General features: G+C 37.8%; 1 long non-coding RNA gene across 8 annotated transcripts in view; it reads left to right on the plus strand.

The window, feature by feature from the left end:
- Nucleotides 1-21,959, plus strand: part of LOC132352565 (uncharacterized) — a 534,321-nt gene that overhangs the window by 429,115 nt on the left and 83,247 nt on the right. For all 8 annotated transcript variants that reach the window (XR_009498784.1, XR_009498781.1, XR_009498782.1 and 5 more), the window contains exon 6: nucleotides 15,298-15,428. This is a non-coding gene — a long non-coding RNA (uncharacterized LOC132352565). The remainder of the gene's footprint in view (nucleotides 1-15,297; nucleotides 15,429-21,959) is intronic.

A 21,959-nucleotide genomic window follows, 5' to 3' on the forward strand; every position in this document is an offset into this window, starting at 1 on the left:
ATTATTTTTCACCAGATAACAAAGGTAGATGTAAGTTGGATAATCACAAGGCAGTAATGGCTGTTGATTAAAAACAAATGTTGAATGGCCATAAACTCTCACAGAGTATGGGACAAGAATTTTAAGTTGCTGATGAAACATGTAGGAGGGATCACATTTTCCTTGCAATGTGTAAACTGGGGGGATCCCTCCCATTTCACTTCTCTTCAGATATCAAGGAATAGATAGAGTTAACATAAATCTGGTTCTGGTAAGTTTCCCTAACTTTTGAAGCAAAGCAGGAAAGAAAAACATGTGTCATTTTGTTTTTTCATTACATACAGGGCATGATGTTGACCATTTCTTGACAGCGCATCTCTTGGTAACCACCGGACAAAAGCATCCCCTGTTGGAAACAAGTATTACCAATCTAACTGCAATAGAATAATGCAATACGTATTAAGAAACAGGGGCATTGCCAGAATCCTTCTTCTTCTGTTTTATCAAGAGTAACCAAAGTCTCTTAATGTTACACAGTGCAATTCCTAGGCAAGGGGATATCCACTCTCACCACTCCACACATGATACGTCAACAATTAGCTAAATAACTACAATGAGTTTCCCTGGATAAATAAGTTACACACTATCCTAAAGTGAAAGTGTAATTCAAATATGTCTTGTTGCAAAGTGCTCCCGCCGTAGTGGCCCATCAGAGTTGTTTCCCCACTGGCAATATAGAGAAATTTTAGACTGAAACTCCACGTTGCCCAATTGGAAGGTCTTTTAGGGAAGGCTGGATTAGGCCAGAGAGGATTCCAAGTATCAGGAGAGTTATATTAAGCTTGCTATAGGATTTTGTCTTGGGGCACTAAAATAATTCTGCAATTTGCTGCTAGTTTAGTAAGAAAGCATACAATGAAATAATAAATTCCAAAATATGTTTAGAGGCTTCTTTTCAATTTGAAAATCTTGACATTAAGGTATAGAAAATGAAAGAGCAATTCAAAAGGAGAGCTGGAGAAAAGATGGTAAGGGATAAATTGTATTCTTTCCCTGGTCCCTTGCAGGAAGAAGAGAATTAATCTATCACTTATATTTCTCTGAATGGAATTACTCTAACTTTGCTCGTACGTCACTGTTTTGCTTTATACAATAGGTTTCTATTACTCTTATGTTGCGCAAATAGTAAGTGGTCAGTAATTGCTTATTGAGTAGAATGGAGAGGTTTTTTGAAAATAAGTTCTATCTGATATCAGTATATTAGCTATTAGAACATTATTGATAACAGTTATATAAAAGTCTTCAATTCTAGGCTGTTGAGACATTATAAAGTAGATTGCTTATCTTCTAAGATAAAACAATAGAATTTTGGAATTACAGGAAACAAATCAAACTCAAAATACAGAAATCCCTGCAACATCATCACTGTAAATAGTCATCCACTCTTTACTGAGATGCTCTCTAAGATTAATGCAACCCGTTTCATTTTAGACAGCTGTAACTGTTAGTAAGCGTTTCTGTAATGAAGCTGAAATCTGCTCAGATCCAATGGGGTTTGATTGGAGAGGAAGGAATGAGGTATAGAGAGAGATATAGACTTGGAAAATATGTATCAAGAGTGAAAAAGTTATTTAAATATGGTCCAGAATGATAACAGATGGACTTAACTTTGAAGATAGGGGTGAAGGCAGAATTAATATCATGTCATGTTACCTACTTTCTTAACAGCGCCTATAAATTGAAAATATATCGATTAATTTAAAGAACAATTTTGACCTGTGACCTGTGTTCCTGTGACCACAGTTTTATCCACTGGAATCAATGGCTTCCATTCACCCTGACTCCTTCTTTGGTACAAATGGACAAATAATTGCATGAGGAAAGTCGTGAAAATGGAAATGCATTCATATTTCAAAAGATGACTTCTCCTTCCTGACAGGAGGTAGAGGTTTACTTTTTGTAAAAAGCATTGTATATGCTCATACTATAAAAAGAGTATTCTTAAATCTTTCTTTTCAGAGTTTCAAATAATTGAGGCTTAAATGTATCCATCTCGAGCATCATATTTGGAAGTCAACAAATGCTAGCCCTCAACAAATATTTATATTCAGGGTGAGTAATGCCATCAAAGAGGATCTTGAAAATGAAGGCCAGATTGTACATATAAATTTCATGTAAATTCAGAGGTTGGAGAACATTCCAAGAGAAGGAAAATTTTAGAGTAAATATATTAAAAAAAAAAAAAAAAAGGCACTGCAACTTAAAATGCTGAGCCCAGCCCAGAAGGGTGATATTATAAGATATTACATAGTGGGGGAAAGGCCAAGCAACTACTTTAGCCAGGATCCTGACTTCAGGGAAGCTAATATGGAACCCTGGTCCATAGCCAACAACTTGGGGCAGGGTGAGGGAAGGAAATAGTTCCAGAGAATGGGAATACTGTCTAAGCTGTAGAGAAAAGTTTAAACATCTTGAGAGGGACACAATTATCTCCTTTCTGAGCACTCATCAAGGGTTAATCTCTCTCTTTCACTCCACACAGGACCCTTATTCTTCTGCTTCATGAAAGGATCCTGACCCTGGGTTGGCTATGTAATTTTCTTAACAGTTTGGAGGAAGTTTGAAACCTTGGCAATTAAGTCTGACTTTCAGGGTTGCAAAGTCTGACCCAGAACTGTAAGTCATTAATGAAAAAGAAATGGTTTATTACACAACCAAGGAAAAATAATGTGTTCAAAAGACAGTGACATTTGTTTCTAGCTATCAGGATGCTAATTTACTGGCAGTTTGCAAATTATCCAGTGGATCTTTGTAGCAGCCTCGTAGCCTCTGGAGACTCTGGAGACTGATGTGATTAAAGTATCATGCTTACTATCACCAGCATGTAACCAACATTAAACTTACCTAACAATCTCTGGGATTAGACATGGCCTATGGATTCAACAAACCTGGATACTCAAGCCAAGAGTGGATTTTTTTTTTTCTAGGAACCATACTTTTTTCCCCAGCTTTATTGAGGCATACTTGACAAATCGAAAATGTATATCTTTAAGGTATACAACGTGATGATTGGATACACGAATACATTGCGGAATGATTACATACCAAACTATTGGATTTTTAAAACAGAATTTCCTTGGTTTTGAATGATCCAGAGTGGTTATTTCCCCCAGATAATTTAAAATCCCCTGTTTTTTAAATGTGTGGTCTGTGGGATCTTGGCATTTCTTAAGTACTACTTTTCTTTCTTATTGGCCCATTTGGAAACTACAGGTAATAGAATTTACTTCTAAAAGACGATAAGGCTTTGAAGTTACTGCCACACTTTCTTGGGGGCACACTTCTCAGTGTCCAAGCACCTTGGCCAGTGAAGTGCGTAGCCTTCCTTGGTACCTGGGTTTGCAGCCTTGTAAATTGAAGTCCTGGCAAAGACCCAGAGATCTTCGCTTCCTTCAAGGGAGAGAAAACCTTTTGTTAAAATAGTTAGATTATGCTGAACTCAGTCAACAGTAAAAGGAATTCAAATTAAGCCAAAAATTAAATTTTGTGTTTTTTTTCCCTAATTAAAACAATCATAAAAGCCAAAATAAAATTGAACATCAATGCTCAACTTAAAAGAGGTCAGAAAGGCAATATATAGGCTCAGATATTTGTGGATGACACATTGTAAAGCCTATAAGAAGTGTCACCTCCCCAGCCATCCCCCCAGTGTATTCCCAATGGATTTCCTCCTGTACGCCCTTAGATCTTCAGGGATGCTCTGGCCAAGCATAGATAAGATAATGAAATCATAGTCAAAGAAAGAGATGACTAACTGGACACCAAAGTAAACATTAAATGATGTCTCTTTAATGTTAATTAATTTAGAAGCAAGCGGGCTTTCTGTGATAAACGTGGGTAGTGTGCCATCTTTCCTTTATACATTTAGACTCTCATTTTCTTTAAAAGCCTATCAAGTGACAGATTTCACTCTCATACTAACTAAACAATGTAACTATTTGTCCTTAGTTGAGCTGGGTGTGTATTAGCAGCATTTTTTATTAGCAGTATTTACTTGTATTTCTCTGGAGACATCTAGTGGAGAAAGTACAGTATATGTTTCAAGAAGCATAGATACAGTCTATTATGTTTTGATTAAAATAATAATTAATATGAAATTGATATGAAAAAATTTAAATAATCTACATGCATTTCAAAATGCCAGACAACTGAAGATTAATAATGGTCTCTTTTTTTTTTTTTTGAGTGAAGCCATCTTTATTTTATTTTATTTTTTAACATCTTTATTAGAGTATAATTGCTTTACAATGGTGTGTTAGTTTCTGCTTTATAACAAAGTGAATCACTTATACATATACATATGTTCCAAAATCTCTTCCCTCTTGCATCTCCCTCCCTCCCACCCTCCCCATCCCACCCTTCTCTGTGGTCACAAAGCACTGAGTTGATCTCCCTGTGCTATGCGGCTGCTTCCCACTAGCTATCTATTTTACGTTTGGTAGTGTATATATGTCCATGCCACTCTCTCACTTTGTCCCAGCTTACCCTTCCCCCTCCCCGTATCCTCAAGTCCATTCTCTAGTAGGTCTGCATCTTTATTCCCGTCTTGCCCCTCGGTTCTTCTAACCATTTTTTTTTTTTTTAGATTCCATATATATGGGTTAGCATACGGTATTTGTTTTTCTCTTTCTGACTTACTTCACTCTGTATGACAGTCACTAGGTCCATCCACCTCACTACAAATAACTCAGTTTCGTTCCTTTTTATGGCTGAGTAATATTCCATTGTATATATATGCCACATCTTCTTTATCCATTCATCTGTTGATGGACACTTAGGTTGCTTCCATGTCCTGGCTATTGTAAATAGAGCTGCAATGAACATTGTGGTACATGATTCTTTTTGAATTATGGTTTTCTCAGGGTATATGCCCAGTAGTGGGATTGCTGGGTCATATGGTAGTTCTATTTTTAGTTTTTTAAGGAACCTCCATACTGTTCTCCATAGTGGCTGCGTCAATTTACATTCCCACCAACAGTGCAAGAGGGTTCCCTTTTCTCCACACCCTCTCCAGGATTTATTGTCTGTAGATTTTTTGATGATGGCCATTCTGACTGCTGTGAGGTGATACTTCATTGTAGTTTTGATTTGCATTTGTCTAATGATTAGTGATGTTGAGCATCCTTTCATGTGTTTGTTGGTGATCTGTATATCTTCTTTTGAGAAATGTCTATTTAGGTCTTCTGCCCATTTTTGGATTGGGTTGTCTGTTTTTTTGATATTGAGCTGCATGAGCTGCTTTTATGTTTTGGAGATTAATCCTTGGTCAGTTGCTTCATTGGCAAATATTTTCTCCCATTCTGACGGTTGTCTTTTCGTCTTGTTTATGGTTTGCTTTGCTGTGCAAAAGATTTAAAGTTTCATTAGGTCCCATTTGTTTATTTTTGTTTTTATTTCCATTTCTCTAGGAGGTGGGTCAAAAAGGATCTTGCTGTGATTTATGTTATAGAGTGTTCTGCCTATGTTTTCTTCTAAGAGTTTGATGGTGTCTGGCCTTACACTTAGGTCTTTATCCATTTGAGTTTCTTTTTGTGTATGGTGTTAGGGAGTGTTCTAATTTCATTCTTTTACATGTAGCTGTCCAGTTTTCCCAGCACCACTTATTGAAGAGACTGTCTTTTCTCCACTGTATATTCTTGCCTCCTTGATCAAAGATAAGGTGACCATACCTATATTTCTGTTTTTGTGCCAGTACCATGCTGTAACTGTAGCTTTGTAGTATAGTCTGAAGTCAGGGAGCCTGATTCCTCCAGCTCCGTTTTTCTTTCTCAAGATTGTTTTGGCTATTCAGGGTCTTTTGTGTTTCCATACAAATTGTGAAATTCTTTGTTCTAGTTCAGTGAAAAATGCCAGTGGTAGTTTGATAGGGATTGCATTGAATCTATAGATTGCTTTGGGTAGTAGAGTCATTTTCACAGAGTTGATTCTTCCAATCCAAGAACATGGTCTATCTCTCCATCTATTTATATCATCTTTAATTTCTTTCATCAGTGTCTTATAATTTTCTGCATACAGGTCTTTTGTCTCCTTAGGTAGGTTTATTCCTAGATATTTTATTCTTTTTGTTGCAATGATAAATGAGAGTGTTTTCTTAATTTCTCTTTCAGATTTTTCATCAGTAGTGTATAGGAATGCAAGAGATTTCTGTGCATTAATTTTGTTTCCAGCTACTTTACCAAATTCATTGATTAGCTCTAGTAGTTTTCTGGTAGCATCTTTAGGATTCTCTATGTATAGTATCATGTCATTTGCAAACAGTGACAGCTTTACTTCTTCTTTTCCAATCTGGATTCCTTTTATTTCTCTATCTTCTCTGATTGCTGTGGCTAAAACTTCCAAAAGTATGTTGAACAATAGTGGTGAGAGTGGGCAACCTTGTCTTGTTCCTGATCTTAGTGGAAATGGTTTCAGTTTTTCACCATTGAGGACGATGTTTGCTGTGGGTTTGTCATATATGGCCTTTATTATGTTGAGGAAAGTTCCCTCTATGCCTACTTTCTGGAGGGTTTTTATCATAAATGGGTGTTGAATTTTGTCGAAAGCTTTCTCTGCATCTATTGAGATGATCATATGGTTTTTCTCCTTCAATTTGTTAATATGGTGTATCACGTTGATTGATTTGCGTATATTGAAGAATCCTTGCATTCCTGGGATAAACCCCACTTGATCATAGTGTATGATCCTTTTAATGTGCTGTTGGATTCTGTTTGCTAGTATAGTGTTGAGATTTTTGGCATCTATGTTCATCAGTGATATTGGCCTGTAGTTTTCTTTCTTTGTGACATCTTTGGTTTTGGTATCAGAGTGATGGTGGCCTTGTAGAATGAGTTTGGGAGTGTTCCTCCCTCTACTATATTTTGGAAGAGTTTGAGAAGGATAGGTGTTAGCTCTTCTCTAAATGTTTGATGGAATTCACCTGTGAAGCCATCTGGTCCTGGGCTTTTGTTTGTTGGAAGATTTTTAATCACAGTTTCAATTTTAGTGCTTGTGATTGGTCTGTTCATATTTTCTACTTCTTCCTGGTTCAGTCTCGGAAGGTTGTGCATTTCTAAGAATTTGTCCATTTCTTCCAGGTTGTCCATTTTATTGGCATATAGTTGCTTGTAGTAATCTCTCATGATCCTTTTTATTTCTGCAGTGTCAGTTGTTACTTCTCCTTTTTCATTTCTAATTCTGTTGATTTGACTCTTCTCCCTTTTTTTCTTGATAAGTCTGGCTAATGGTTTATCAATTTTGTGTATCTTCTCAAAGAACCAGCTTTTTTAAAATTGATCTTTGCTATCGTTTCCTTCATTTCTTTTTCATTTATTTCTGATCTGATCTTTATGATTTCTTTCCTTCTGCTAACTTTGGGGTTTTTTTGTTCTTCTTTCTCTAATTGCTTTAGATGTAAGGTTAAGTTGTTTATTTGAGATGTTTCTTGTTTCTTAAGGTAGGATTGTATTGCTATAAACTTCCCTCTTAGAACTGCTTTTGCTGCATCCCATTGGTTTTGGGTGGTCGTGTTTTCGTTGTCATTTGTTTCTAGGTATTTTTTGATTTCCTCTTTGATTTCTTCAGTGATCTCTTGGTTAGTAAGTAGTGTGTTGTTTAGCCTCCATGTGTTTGTATTTCTTAGAGACTTTTTCCTGTAATTGATATCTAGTCTCATAGCGTTGTGGTTGGAAAAGATACTTGATATGATTTCAATTCTCTTAAATTTACCAAGGCTTGATTTGTGACCCAAGATATGATCTATCCTGGAGAATGTTCCATGAGCACTTGAGAAGAATGTGTATTCTGTTGTTTTTGGATGGAATGTCCTATAAATATCAATTAAGTCCATCTTCTTTAATGTATCATTTAAAGCTTGTGTTTCCTTATTTATTTTCATTTTGGATGATCTGTCCATTGGTGAATGTGGGGTGTTAAAATCCCCTACTATGATTGTGTTCCTGTTGATTTCCCCTTTTATGGCTGTTAGTATTTGCCTTATGTATTGAGATGATCCTATGTTGGGTGCATAAATATTTACAATTGTGATATCTTCTTCTTGGATTGATCCCTTCATAATTATGTAGTGTCCTTCTTTGTCTCTTGCAATAGTATTTGTTTTAAAGTCTATTTTGTCTGATATGAGAATGGCTATTGCAGCTTTCTTTTGATTTCCATTTGCATGGAATATCTTTTTCCATCCCCTCACTTTCAGTCTGTATGTGTCCCTAGGTCTGAAGTGGGTCTCTTGTAGACAGCATATATATGGGTCTTGTTTTTGTATCCATTCAGCCAGTCTATGTCTTTTGGTTGGAGCATTTAATCCATTTACAGTTAAGGTAATTATCGATATGTATGTTCCTATTACCATTTTCTTAATTGTTTTGGGTTTATTATTGTAGGTGTTTTCCTTCTCTTGTGTTTCCTGCCTAGAGAAGTTCCTTTAGCATTTGTTGTAAAGCTGGTTTGGTGGTGCTGAATTCTCTTAGCTTTTGCTTGTCTGTAAAGGTTTTAATTTCTCCATTGAATCTGAATGAGATCCTTGCTGGGTAGAGTAATCTTGTTTGTAGGTTTTTCTCCTTCATCACTTTAAATATGTCCTGCCACTCCCTTCTGGCTTGCAGAGTTTCTGCTGAAAGATCAGCTGTTAACCTTATGGGGATTCCTTTATGTGTTATTTGTTGTTTTCCCCTTGCTGCTTTTAATGTTTATTCTTTGTATTTAATTTTTGATAGTTTGATTGATATGTGTCTTGGCATGTTTCTCCTTGGATTTATCCTGTATGGGACTCTCTGTGCTCCCTGGACTTGATTAACTATTTTCTTTCCCATATTAGGGAAGTTTTCAACTATAATCTCTTCAAATATTTTCTCAGTTCCTTTCTTTTTCTCTTCTTCTTCTGGGACCCATATAATTCGAATGTTGGTGCGTTTAATGTTGTCCCAGAGGTCTCTGAGACTGTCCTCAATTCTTTTAATTCTTTTTTCTTTATCCTGCTCTGCAGTAGTTATTTCCACTATTTTATCTTCCAGGTTACTTATCTGTTCTTTTGCCTCAGTTATTCTGCTATTGATCCCTTCTTGAGAATTTTTAATTTCATTTATTGTGTTGTTCATCACTGTTTGTTTGCTCTTTAGTTCTTCTAGGTCTTTGTTAAACATTTCTTGTATTTTCTCCATTATATCTCCAGGATTTTGGATCATTTTACTATCATTATTCTGAATTCTTTTTCAGGTAGACTGCCTATTTCCTCCTCATTTGTTAGGTTTGGTGGGTTTTTGCCTTGCTTCTTCATCTGCTTTGTGTTTCTCTGTCTTCTCATTTTGCTTAACTTGCTGTGTTTGGGGTCTCCTTTTCACAGGCTGCAGGTTCATAGTTCCCGTTGTGTTTTGTGTCTGTCCCCAGTGGCTAAGGTTGGTTCAGTGGGTTGTGTAGGCTTCCTGGTGGAGGGGATAGTGCCTGTGTTCTGGTGGATGAGGCTGGATCTTGTCTTTCTGGTGGGCAGGTCTGGTGGTGTGTTTTGGGGTGTCTGTGGCCTTATTATGATTTTAGGCAGCCTCTCTGCTAATGGTTTGGATTGTGTTCCTGACTTGCTAGTTGTTTGGCATAGGGTGTCCTGCACTGTAGTGTGCTGGTTGTTGAGTGAAGCTGGGTCTTGGCGTTGAGATGGAGATCTCTGAGAGATTTTCGCTGTTTGGTATTACATGGAGCTGGGAAGTCTCTTGTGGACCAGTGTCCTGAACTTGGCTCTCCCACCTCAGAGGCACAGCCGTGATGCCTGGCTGGAGCACCAAGAGCCTGTGCTCCACATGGCTCAGAATAAAAGGCAGAAAAAAAGAAAGAAAGAAAGAAGAAGATATAATAAAATAAAGTAAAATAAAATAAAATAAAGTTATTGAAATAAAAATAATTATAAGAAAAAAAAATTTTTTAAGTAATTAAAAAAAAAAAAAAAGGACAGACAGAACCCTAGGACAAATGGTAAAAGCGAAGCTACACAGACAAAATCACACACAGAAGCATACACATACACACTCACAAAAAGAGAAAAAGGGAAAAAAATATATATATCATTGCTCCCAAAGTCCACCTCCTCAATTTGGGATGATTCGTTGTCTATTCAGGTATTCCACAGATGCAGGTACATCAAGTTGACTGTGGAGATTTAATCTGCTGCTTCTGAGGCTGCTGGGAGAGATTTCCCTTTCTCTTCTTTGTTCGCACAGCTCCTGGGGATCAGCTTTGGATTTGGACCCGCCTCTGCGTGTAGGTCGCCTGAGGGCGTCTGTTCCCCGCCCAGACAGAACGGGGTTAAAGAAGCAGCTGCTTCGGGGGCTCTGGCTCACTCAGGCCGGGGGAGGGAGCGGTACGGAGGAGGCGGGGCGAGCCTGCGGCGGCAGAGGCGTCGTGACGTTGCAGCAGCCTGAGGCGCACAGTGCGTTCTCCCGGGGAAGTTGTCCCTGGATCACGGGAGCCTGGCCGTGGCGGGCTGCACAGGCTCCCGGGAGGGGCGGTGTGGAGAGTGACCTGTGCTCGCATACAGGCTTCTTGGTGGCGGCAGCAGCAGCCTTAGCGTCTCATGCCCGTCTCTGAGGTCCACGCTGATAGCTGCGGCTCGTGCCCGTCTCTGGAGCTCGTTTAGGCAGCGCTCTGAATCCCCTCTCCTCGCGCACCAGGAAACAAAGAGGCAAGAAAAAGTCTCTTGCCTGTTTGGCAGCTCCAGACCTTTTCCTGGACTCCCTCCCGGCTAGCCGTGGCGCACTAGCCCCCTTCAGGCTGTGTTCACGCCGCCAACCCCAGTCCTCTCCCTGCGATCCGACCTCCGAAGCCCGAGCCTCAGCTCCCAGCCTCCACCCGCCCCAGCGGCTGAGCAGACAAGCCTCTCGGGCTGGTGAGTGCTGCTCGGCACCGATCCTCTGTGCGGGAATCTCTCCGCTCTGCCCTCCACACCCCTGTGGCTGCGCTCTCCTCCGTGGCTCTGAAGCTTCCCCCCTCTGCCACCCACAGTCTCCACCCGCGAAGGGGCTTCCTAGTGCGTGGAAACCTTTCCTCCTTCACAGCTCCCTCCCACTGGTGCAGGTCCCGTCCCTATTCTTTTGTCTCTGTTATTTCTTTTTTCTTTTGCCCTACCCAGGCATGTGGGGAGTTTCTTGCCTTTTGGGAGGTCTGAGGTCTTCTGTCAGCGTTCAGTGGGTGTTCTGTAGGAGCAGTTCCACGTGTAGATATATTTGTGTGGAGGAAGGTGATCTCCGCATCTTACTCTTCTTCCATCTTGAAGCTCCTCCAGTAATGGTCTCTTATATAAAATATTTTAAAGCTGATTAGATTCAAATCATTTGATTCAAATCAAATTCAAATTAGATTTATTGTGGTCACCACAATAAATGTTGTCAAATCCGGATAAAAAGTGAAAAATCTGGCCTCGTTTTTGTATGTATGTAGCTGAAGAATGAATTGCTTCATTTTTTTAATCTGAGTTGTTGTTGTTGTTCTATGTTGACATAGGCTAATGACAGGAATAAGGACTCGTGACTGACTTTTCTAATTCAAGTAAATGATTGGAAGTAATCACTTCCACAGTCTATTTTCACTTATTGGTTTGCCCTCGCATTTATACGTCCTGTATTTCTCATCTCTGGCCTGCCTGATGATATTGACATGTGCTTTTCATCTTTTCCCTCATTTAGATTTGGATGACTGTTTCAGAGGCAATTAAGACCCTAGTCATCGTCTGTCTCCCACTTACAGATAACTTACAGTATTCTTTCAGATCAGATTGTAAGATAAAGGGATGGATAAATTGCTGCTATTAAAAGAACTCTGTAGACATCTATCCCTTAAAATACTAGACTTTCAACATCCCACCTGGCACTTTTGGTCTGCTGAAAGAATGGTCTGAATTACGGTAACACCATCATTCATAATCATCCATATATCACCTCCTTCTGTCCCTCTGAAACAGGAATATTCGCAGGTCTCATACTTAGCACTCTATCTGCTGATATCTTCTCTGTTTATTTGTCCATGTCGACAATGTCCTCAAATCCTCATCTTCTGTTTGCAGTGTTTGTACTACTGGTCTATATTCTCTCTCTCTCCACACCTGAGAAGTTTCTCGTACTTCTTCCCAGGAAAATGCCAACCAAAGTTGAGTTACTTCTCATTTTTCAACTATAATCTGTCTGCTATCCACAAAGACATTGAATATATTCTGCTCTAAAATAAACTGTGTTTCTCCACTTCTCCAGATATTGATCTTATATGATGAATTTTACTATTGGAGATTCTTTCTTCTTGCTCTCTCCATATATCGTGAGAGCTCCCACTTTCCTTGCTCAAATTTACTCAAAAATGTCACTTCTTCTCTAAATACATGCATCTGATGAAGGTTTTTATTCACTACAATTTTCTTATATACAAACTAATCTTGGGGTACTGTGTTAGCACTGTAGGGGAACAAAAATGGAAAAGCCCTTCTATTCTTATTTTAACCAATGTCCAAAATTCATTTTTCTTCTTGTTCCCAGGGATACCTGTACTTGTGGAAAAAATGGAATTAGACAAGTCGTAGGACCTAAAGTTATGTCTACATGTACAACCTACACAGGGGTTTGGGCGTAATAGCCTCCCAGGATATAATGAACAACAAAAAAGAAGGTGACCTTATTAGAAAGAGTTCTAGGGAGAAAAATCATTCAAGTGGACATATAGACTAATTCTATGGTTGTTATTCAGGAAAAAAAAAAAAGGCCTATAGTAGTTAATGGAAGCTTTTACCTTAAATGAGAAAAGAATTTTGATTCTTTAAGTCTGCTTTTAATTTTCATAGAAACACACTCACAAGTTGTACATTTTTGCCTTTAGCAAATCATTTTCAGTTTAAGTAAAATAAACTCTTGAGCATGCGGACATTGGTTAAAAAATAACAGTAACAGATATTCATTATAATGGATATATTCATGTACATCAGCAGTGTTTGGAATTCATACACAAAGTAAAATGTGGGAGGAAAACGTTATTTGGGGTGGGCATTGGTAGTGCTGGTACATATAAGAAAATTGAATAGCCAAGCAGTGAAAAACCATAGAGGCTGTAAATTAATAATTCTTCAGTCTGAGAGACAATTTTGGGAACTTCAGTTTTAAAATAGATTATGTTAATTCTTCAATTGTATTTAAGCATCTATCAGTACATGTCTTTGCCATGCAGCAGTGGCTTTTTCTCCAGCTTTTTTCCTCCCGCACCCGACGCCCCACCAATCTTACCAAGTTAATAGCCAAAGAGTAATTGTGAAGAACAAACAAATCATTTGCCCAGAATGACCTACATTTTGGCCATTTCTGCTTTAACAAAAGCCCAGTTGAAGGGAGGAAGCTCAGTTAATTTCTCTGGGAGTTCCAGTTATCTCGCGCTGCCTAACATGCCAGTCTAAATTTAGGGGCGTAAAATAGCAACTGATTTATTACACTCGTGGTTTCTATGGGTCAGGGATTCTGACAGTGCACAATGGGGTTTGCCCATAATCCATGCTGCTCTGTGATGTCTGCAGCTTCAGCTGGGGAGACCAGAATGGCTGGGGTAACCCCAAAGGCCACCGGCTGCCACCTGGAACCCTTTGTACTGGAGGAGGCTCCACCTCCAGGTTGGCGTCTTCACGCACGTGTCCAGCACGTTAGCAAGGAGGACTGGAAAGCTGAGCTCAGCTGGCACTGTCAGCTGGAGCATCTCCCCGTGGCCTCTTCAGCCTGGTGGCCTCAGAGTAGTTGGACTTTGTACATGACAGCTCAGGGATCCACCTAACAAACAGAATATACATGTTTTTTAATGAGCTGACTCAGAGCGCACATGGTGATCTTCTGCCACATATGCTAATGATTGAAAGTGTCACAAATTAACCCAAATATAAGAGAAGAGCTCATAGACTCCACCCCTCATGGACAGGAGGATAAAAATACTTGTGGCAATGGGAGAATGGCATTTAGGCCCTGGGACTTCTGGTAGACCCTGAAATGCCTACAGAGTCCTCTAATCTGTAGTTAAATTAGATAATTATGTGGAAGTACTATATATCTAATACTTTCATTTTCTATTTTATTTTTAGAAAAGCATCAGAAGATTATCATGCTGATAGTGCTTTAACTTTCTGTACTCCTGGATTACATTTCTCTTTAGAATTTTGAAGCTTGGATGAAATAGAGTGTAAAACACCTATCCACACAGGCAGGAAATGCTTTGAACTTTTTGAAAGGACACGGTTTTTAATAATGGAAGAAAATTTAGAGAATATTTTTGAAATCAGGATACAGAATTCTAAACTACATAACTTTAGTATTTGAGCATCATACTGCAGATTTAAATGTCTGACCTCTAGTGGTTGCAACTACTTTTTGCAACTGTAAGGAAGATGCATTTCCTTCAGAGACGTGACTAACCTAATTCCTTTGAGATTTTATTGACAAAATAACAGATCCAGGATGTAGCAGATGAAAATATTTTTGGTATAGTAACTAAAGTCCTAAAAAATGACTTTTAACTTAACTATATATTCAGTGCTAAACCTTTAAAAATGTGAGGGTTTTATAATTACATAGGGAAAAAAATATTTTGACCATTTTCCAGCTAACTTGAGCTCTAAAGTACTATTATATGAAATGTCTAGATTAGTGCTTGTTGACCCTAACTGCACATTAGAATGCCCTGAAGAGCTTTTAAAAACACTGATAGCCATATCACCACCACAGAAAATAAATAAATCAATACTTTCCCAAGAAACAATAATAAACAGCCAGGATTGAGAACCACTGGTTCAGATGTTGTGACACAAAGTAAATTAATTTTGTTGTTCCTTTTAAGTTATTTAAAGAAATTCTTTCAGCTTCTAATTGATTTAGCATGTAAAATTGCTTGAAGAGATAAAATATTTAGAACTCAATACAAAGATGGTATTTTTTGACATTAGTTCAACATAAAGCAATCAGATGAATTTTAGGATTGCTTTTGATTGAGATAGTGTTATATCACTACACACACAGTAGAAAGGGGTGAAGGTGAGATGGATCATGTTTGGGGTTTGGCTACAGACTGGAAGTCACCCAAACCACAAAATCTAAAGCAGAGATGAGAATAAAAGACTGAATAGGAAAATTCACCCTGCGTATGTTCTCAGAGACCAGCAGATACACTATTTCCTTCCCTTCTAAATTCTTCATCCTTCTAATGTCTTCCACTGTCTGATGTAGTCTGAAATTCTACTGCATGAACGTCTTTTTTTTTTTTTTTTCACAGTTTTATCTGTTAAGATACAACTTCTCTGAGAAGCAGGAGTAAAACTTCAATCGATCAGCTGTTTATTTCGGAAAAATGAGTTTGTGATAGTTCTGCTTGATTTCAGACTCTAAGAAAAATCAGGAAAAACTGTAAGTAAACTTATGACTGACACCATATTGATCCCTTAGCAAAGATTATTTCCTTTTTATTTCTTTTCTTTTATTCCTCTCTATAACCTTTGCATTGGATCTTTCTTCTTTCACAGAAACTTATACATTACTGTTAAAATTTAAAGGGAGTTTGGATATTAATAGAAGTAAAAAGACAGAGTAAAGAAATTAAAAACTTAAAGATGAGACAAAGAGAGACACAGTGCCATATATATATATATATATATATATTTTTTTTTTTTTTTTTTTAAAAGAGGCTGCTACTAGGAGGTTAGATGGCCTCGGTTGAACCCTTGATTATCCAGTCTTCAGTAGTGAGATCACTGGGAAAATTGCTTAACATCTCTGTGCCTCAATTTCCTTAGCTGACTAATCAGCTAATAATATCTGCCATTTCAACCCCTCAGAGATGTTTCAGGAGTTATTTTTAATGTAGGAGAGAGTTTTAAAGTAAATAACCAAATAGAGTAATTCCTGTGCCTTTTCGAGGTTGACAGAAGTGAATAATACTCAAAATTGCCAATTCTGTTTTTATGTCGAGTGAGACCTTCAAAAGGCAGTAAGAGATACCTATTTTTCAGTCTTGACAGGCATGGTGATTGACCTCAAGGAACTATCCTGCAGTAGCACGAAAAATATCAATGAAATGTCCAGAGTTATTTTTCTTGAAGTGGAGGGTGTGTATTGTACAATTTTTATACTGTACAGCAGGTGAAGGAACATTTAGAGTTAGAGGATTAAGACACTTCTGGGGGGAAGAAAATACACAGAAGCACCTACTCAACCTACACAGATAATCAACTCTGGGGAGATACAGGGAGAGAGCGAGAGCCCAGCTGTGGAGGAGAAAGGGCAGGTCAAATGGACAAAAGACAAAGTACTTGCTGAATAAGTTCACTGTTATGGTTGTATAGTTAGGTCATGATGACAGTGAAATGCTAAACTGATAAGTTTTCAAAATGCAATGTATCCAAATTAAAAAGAAAAAAAATATGTATACACATATAGGAATATTATTCAATAATGTATCAGGATGATATACAATAACTTTACATATTTGTTTGTAAATAAATGTAAATTGAGTTTTAAAAATCCCTTTTTAGTGTTTTGTCTAAAAAGTTACAAGATATTTTGTTGTTGATGCGTGATTTGGTTTTTGATGTTTTATTTTTGGCTGCCAGGAGACATACATAGTTGACACTAACTTAAAAGTAAAGAGTACCTGACAGGGTTTCTATTCTGCTAATGTGCCCTGAAAAAGCAACGATCCTTTGTATCCCCTTTTAACATGTAAAATGCGCAGTTGAAAAAAGGAGTTTCTGATTATTTTGCATGATGACTTTGAGGGTCAAGCTTTATATAACCTTATTATGACATTGCCTTCCATTGTAGCTTAGGTGTTCTGTTTAAGGTCTTTGCAGGACTTATCTATATGCCACAGTGTCATATCAAGAGAAAACTAATCCTAGGAGTGTGTCAAGATCACTGTTGCTATTTCTGTTGGGGATCATGTTACCATAGTAATATATTCCCTGTGGCTTATAAAAGACTTATTTTCCTTAAGTGCTATTTTTATTTTATTCAAAATGAAATAGAGATAAAATGATAAAAAATGTTTTTCTTTAGCCTTCAGCCTTAATGGTGATTTCAGCTAAAAAGGATAAAGGTAATCAATGCATATCTCTTTTTAGCAACTTTCTTTTACCCTGTGTTTGCTCCTCAGGCCAGCATCATCATTAGAAGGATCATGCGAATGGGAATTAGGGCCTGTGGAGATTTTGTTTTCCTTTTTAATTTGTGGTTTCTTGAGAGGGGGCAGTACTCTCGATTCCACTACTCAAATTTTGTCTAGAGGTCAAGACTGATGGTTCCACACATGCACAAAGAGGGTATAAAGACATGTATTACTTACATAATAAAGCTTTCTCTGGAAAGCAGGGCAGGCTCCCAAGAAGGTCCAAAAGGGATTTGAGAGAGTAGGAAGGGGAAAATGACTTTGACTTTTGTTGGAGTTAGGGTATGGGGCCAGGGTCAGTGGTCTTACCTTCGGCCCTGGGTTTGCTCTTGAGAGAGAGGGAGAGAGAGTGGAAAAGCCCTTGGGAGTACTTGTGGTCTTTCTCATTGGCTTATCTAGATGCCAGTTAAGAAGGAAAAGGGAGGGGCAGGCTTGAAAGCTCTGCGCAGTCAAACATCAAAAATAGAGTCAGACTATTTATAGTCTTTTTATTGTATCTTTATATCTAAGAAGATAGTAAAGACATGAGATGAAATAATGCAGTGTATGCAAATGCATATATATATACAGGAATACAAATATCAGTAAAAGACAATGACAATTTGCACTTGTTAAAGATTACATGTATGATTGGGAATGGTTACTGTGAAAACATCACAGGATACTTTTCTGTACCAACAGCGAAGACAGGTGAAGCTTAGCCTGATTTTAAGCAGTGCTCTCCACTTTCCTACTCCTATTTTCCTGCTCCTTTCTTTTTCTGCATGGAATTGGTGGATTGAAGATAATGATATTCATGAAACATTCTCCGCATAGGGAACGTTAAGACTCCTCCCTTGTTCTGTTTCATTATTGTTTTCTTTTTTTAAAAAACTCACCACATATGACATTCCTCTTTTTCTTATAGAAACTCAATTAACTGCTAATATGTGTGTGTAGTGGGAAAAATGTACAATGTTTTGTTTTGTTTTGTTTTGTGTGTGTGCACATTATGAATTTACACAAGTAGTATTTTGCTATAGATATGTATATTTTAAACTCAACTCAATACCATGCTTTAAAATCGATCCATGTAGCTATATGTAGATTTAGTTTGTTACTTCTGACAGACACGTAACATTCAATCTTATGCTTATAGGACATCATAGGTATCTATTCCCTTTGTGACAGACATCTAGAAATCTCTTCTTTAGCCTACACACTTTTTATAATGTCCTAGGCTACCATTCTGCCCCCAAACCCACACTTGAATTTAAACATGTTTTCTTCTCCAGGGATCTATCAGTGTATTTGTGTGTGTGTGTGTGTGTGTGTGTGTGTGTGTGTGCACGTGTGTGTGAGACAGAGAAAGATTCTGGCATCTTTCAACCTCTCTCTTGCTTCGGTGGCCTCTGTAAGTTGAGTTCAGGCAAAAGATCCACCAGGCTATGTTTGTTTACCGCATTTTTATACCTCAAAGAACTTTCAAACGCTTGACTTCATTTGATTCTCATAATTCAGTAAGTCAAGTGCTATGATTAACTCCACTTTATTGCTAAGGCAACTAGCTCCTGGTGAAGGTAAGTTAGAATAAGACCTAAATGATGGATTCTGGAGTAATACTTAAAGTCTTCTGACTTTGCACACTGCTTTAGGTTAGCCAGAATAAGCCACTACCGACCAAATTGTGATAAATGGGCCCCAGGTGGCAGTAAACTTTTTATTAGATCTCTGGTGCTTAGTAATACCCAGAACAAATTCTACAAGGAGATGAAATACTATAAATTATTACAGAATGTAAATTCATCTTAAATTTCCTGAATTTGACTTGATATGAGTGTCATACAACATAGTATGATCTAAGCATGATTTAATTATACCTATGTGGTATTAGCTTACCACAGGATCACATCAGGTTCTGAGCAACCCCAGTCAGATCTCATATGTTTATACAGGAAGCTCTAAAATATAGCTTTTAATCAGCATTAGGTGTCACTCAGTATAATTCCTGAAGGCTGGTCATGTGGATAGGACTTAAGATGCTGGCTTAGGAATCTGGAAACTTGGATTCCAGAGTTGCTTCCATCTCTAACTTGCCGTGTAACCTTGTGAATATAATTTCACTTCACAAAACCTCAGCTGAAATTAGAGTGTTGAAGATGATTTGAAAGATTCCCTCCACCTTGAAATTCTACAGCTACAGTACATTGTTAATTTAAGTGAGATAACAACTCTTAAATATTCCTCTGAATAAAGAACTCAAAACAATAATTTATATCTTCATACGTGTTGCTACAAGTCAGAAGCGCCAATGCTTCTCTATGTTTTTGACAAATAATTTTTATAAATGTCAGTGTCTTCATGAAAGCTGCAGGTGAAGAAGTATCATCTGCTCCTTTGTACATGTCTGAGATTCCTTTCACTTGGAGCATCCCCAAATTTAAGCCCTGGGTTCCCATCAGCTACCATGGACAAAAGACAGCAGGAGTGAGAAGCTCAAAGCGTGTAGGATGTAAAAGAAAGACGGCTGAGAGTTTGTTTCTAACAGTAGAGAATGGGTGATGCCCTTCTGTAACACTCAAGCAGCTATTACACGGATTCTCCTGGCTGTGTGACATTGGCAACTTTTTAACCTTTTAACCCTCAGTTTCATCATCTTTACATATGTACATATATTATTTGGATATATTTAAAGTGAGCATTTTTAAAAGATCTGCAGCATCTGAATCACATTTTGTTGCTTTTGTTATTATATTTAGTATTAATATCTCTCATAGGGAATTTCATGGTACTGATAAACAAAGAGAATGGAAAACTCTTTAAAGACCATTACAGTAAACTTATGCATCACCTGAGTTTGTTGCCATTGCCAAACTTTTCCCCACTGGGAAGAATTACCTTTGATCATTTCCCCTGAGCTGGGAGCCAGACTATGGTTACTCCCTGCCTATGACACAGACACGCACGCGCCAGTGTACAGACTTACACTCAAATACACATTCCAAGGTCAAAATCACTTTGAAGTCATGCTTGGACCACTCTCTTTTTGATTGGAGTTCACAATTTTCCCTCCCCTACTCACAGGCAAAGCATTTATTAGGACCTGGACACATCACATTGTGTCTCTTCTGTAAAAATTCCCTCAGAGATGTCCCCTGCTTCTTGACAGCGAGTGAAAGTATGGAAATAGATAGGTTGCTATTGTAATAACCTGTGTAATAACCTGTATTAGAAGAGTTACAACTGTGACAATTGCCATTATTTCTCTACTTGAGTCAGGTTAAGAGAGACTTCTTATACAAGGAAAAAGCCATCATTTATCCTGAGAACTAGCAGCCCGAGAAAGTGAGAGGTTGCAGGATGAGAGCAGAGAGGAATAGACAAAGGGCATCTGTGCCTCTATTTGTTCTCTTCCAACCAGCCAATAACCAATTCTCTTCAATAGCTGAAATCACCCTGCACAGGGTATGACAAGAATACAACAATCATTTGATTTTAGAGTCAGGCAAAGGCTGTGTATCAAAAATTTCATGATAGAAATCTTAAAAATATGGCACTTCAAAAAATGCAAACAAAAGCAGCATTTGTTAACTTTGCTCTCAGATCGAATTTATACGATAACACTTTGTAAGACATCATGTTATGACAATAGACTCTCCTTTGACTCTATGTTGAGACACTTATTTCTCTCTCTCTCTCTTTTATTTTTTTGCACACAGAGCTAATCTTGGCTTCTGTAGGTTTTGATTTTTCATCTGCTGCTATTATATGAATCACTTACCCAATAATCAGTCTCTACAATTATTATTGTTGGTGATGACATGTAGCCATGAAACAGCATGAAAGCTCAGGAAAGACAGAACAAATGTGAAAAGTTAGAGTAGGCATAGCTCGTTAAAATCCCTCTGCCTTCATTAATGGAAAATGCAGTAATTCGTATGCATCCTTAATGAAATATGCACTTAATGTCACACCACACTCCATTATTTTATCACATAGATCACTCCTGGGGCTAATTTCTGGGGGCATTTCTCTGGGCTCACATGGTGACTCTACAAGTCTATGTTCTGTGGAGGCAGAAAGCGAAGGAAAAAAATCTTTCCTTTTGTTTGTGTTTATAGAGTCGTTCTCTGACAGGTTCTCCAGTGTGAGAGAAAACAACTACCGTGATGGTATATGCATGAGGGACACTAGACATAATTTCCTCAGAATTTTATTTCTAGTAGAGTATTAATATGTAATGCAAACAATGTAACTCCAGCTAATGGAAGCATGGGGACTTGTGAATAAGAAGGAACACCTTGTCCTTCATTTACCGTGACTATAAGAACCAGCCCAAATACAGTTTTCTGAAAATCAGTTTGGGTTCTTAATGAAACTAAATCTATTCTGCCTTTCTTTTCTCTTACTGTCAAAGATGATGATAGAATCAGAAGAGCATGGACTTTGGGATTAAAAATAGCCCAGTTCAAATCTCAGCTCCACTACCTTTTAGCTAAGAATCACATGGAAAGATCATAAAAACTGTATGATCATCAATTTTGAATAACATGGGAATGGAATTTGTCACATCTAATTCTTGTGAAAATTATGAGATAAAGTGTTTATCCCAAGAAGCATTAATTTTTCTTCTATCTTCTTTCTCCTCCCCTCTCTCCCTCCTCCTCTCCTTCCTTCTCCTGCTTCTCTTCCTTCTTCCTTCTCTTGGAAGTGAGTTGCATATGTTAAAATCCATCTTATTCTTCAAACATGGCATTTGACAGAGGGCAGTGCTAATTTTTTTCAGTTTCTTCTTC

The sequence above is a fragment of the Balaenoptera ricei genome, chromosome 18 (assembly GCF_028023285.1).
Source record: "Balaenoptera ricei isolate mBalRic1 chromosome 18, mBalRic1.hap2, whole genome shotgun sequence".
NCBI classification, from domain to species: Eukaryota; Metazoa; Chordata; class Mammalia; order Artiodactyla; family Balaenopteridae; genus Balaenoptera; species Balaenoptera ricei.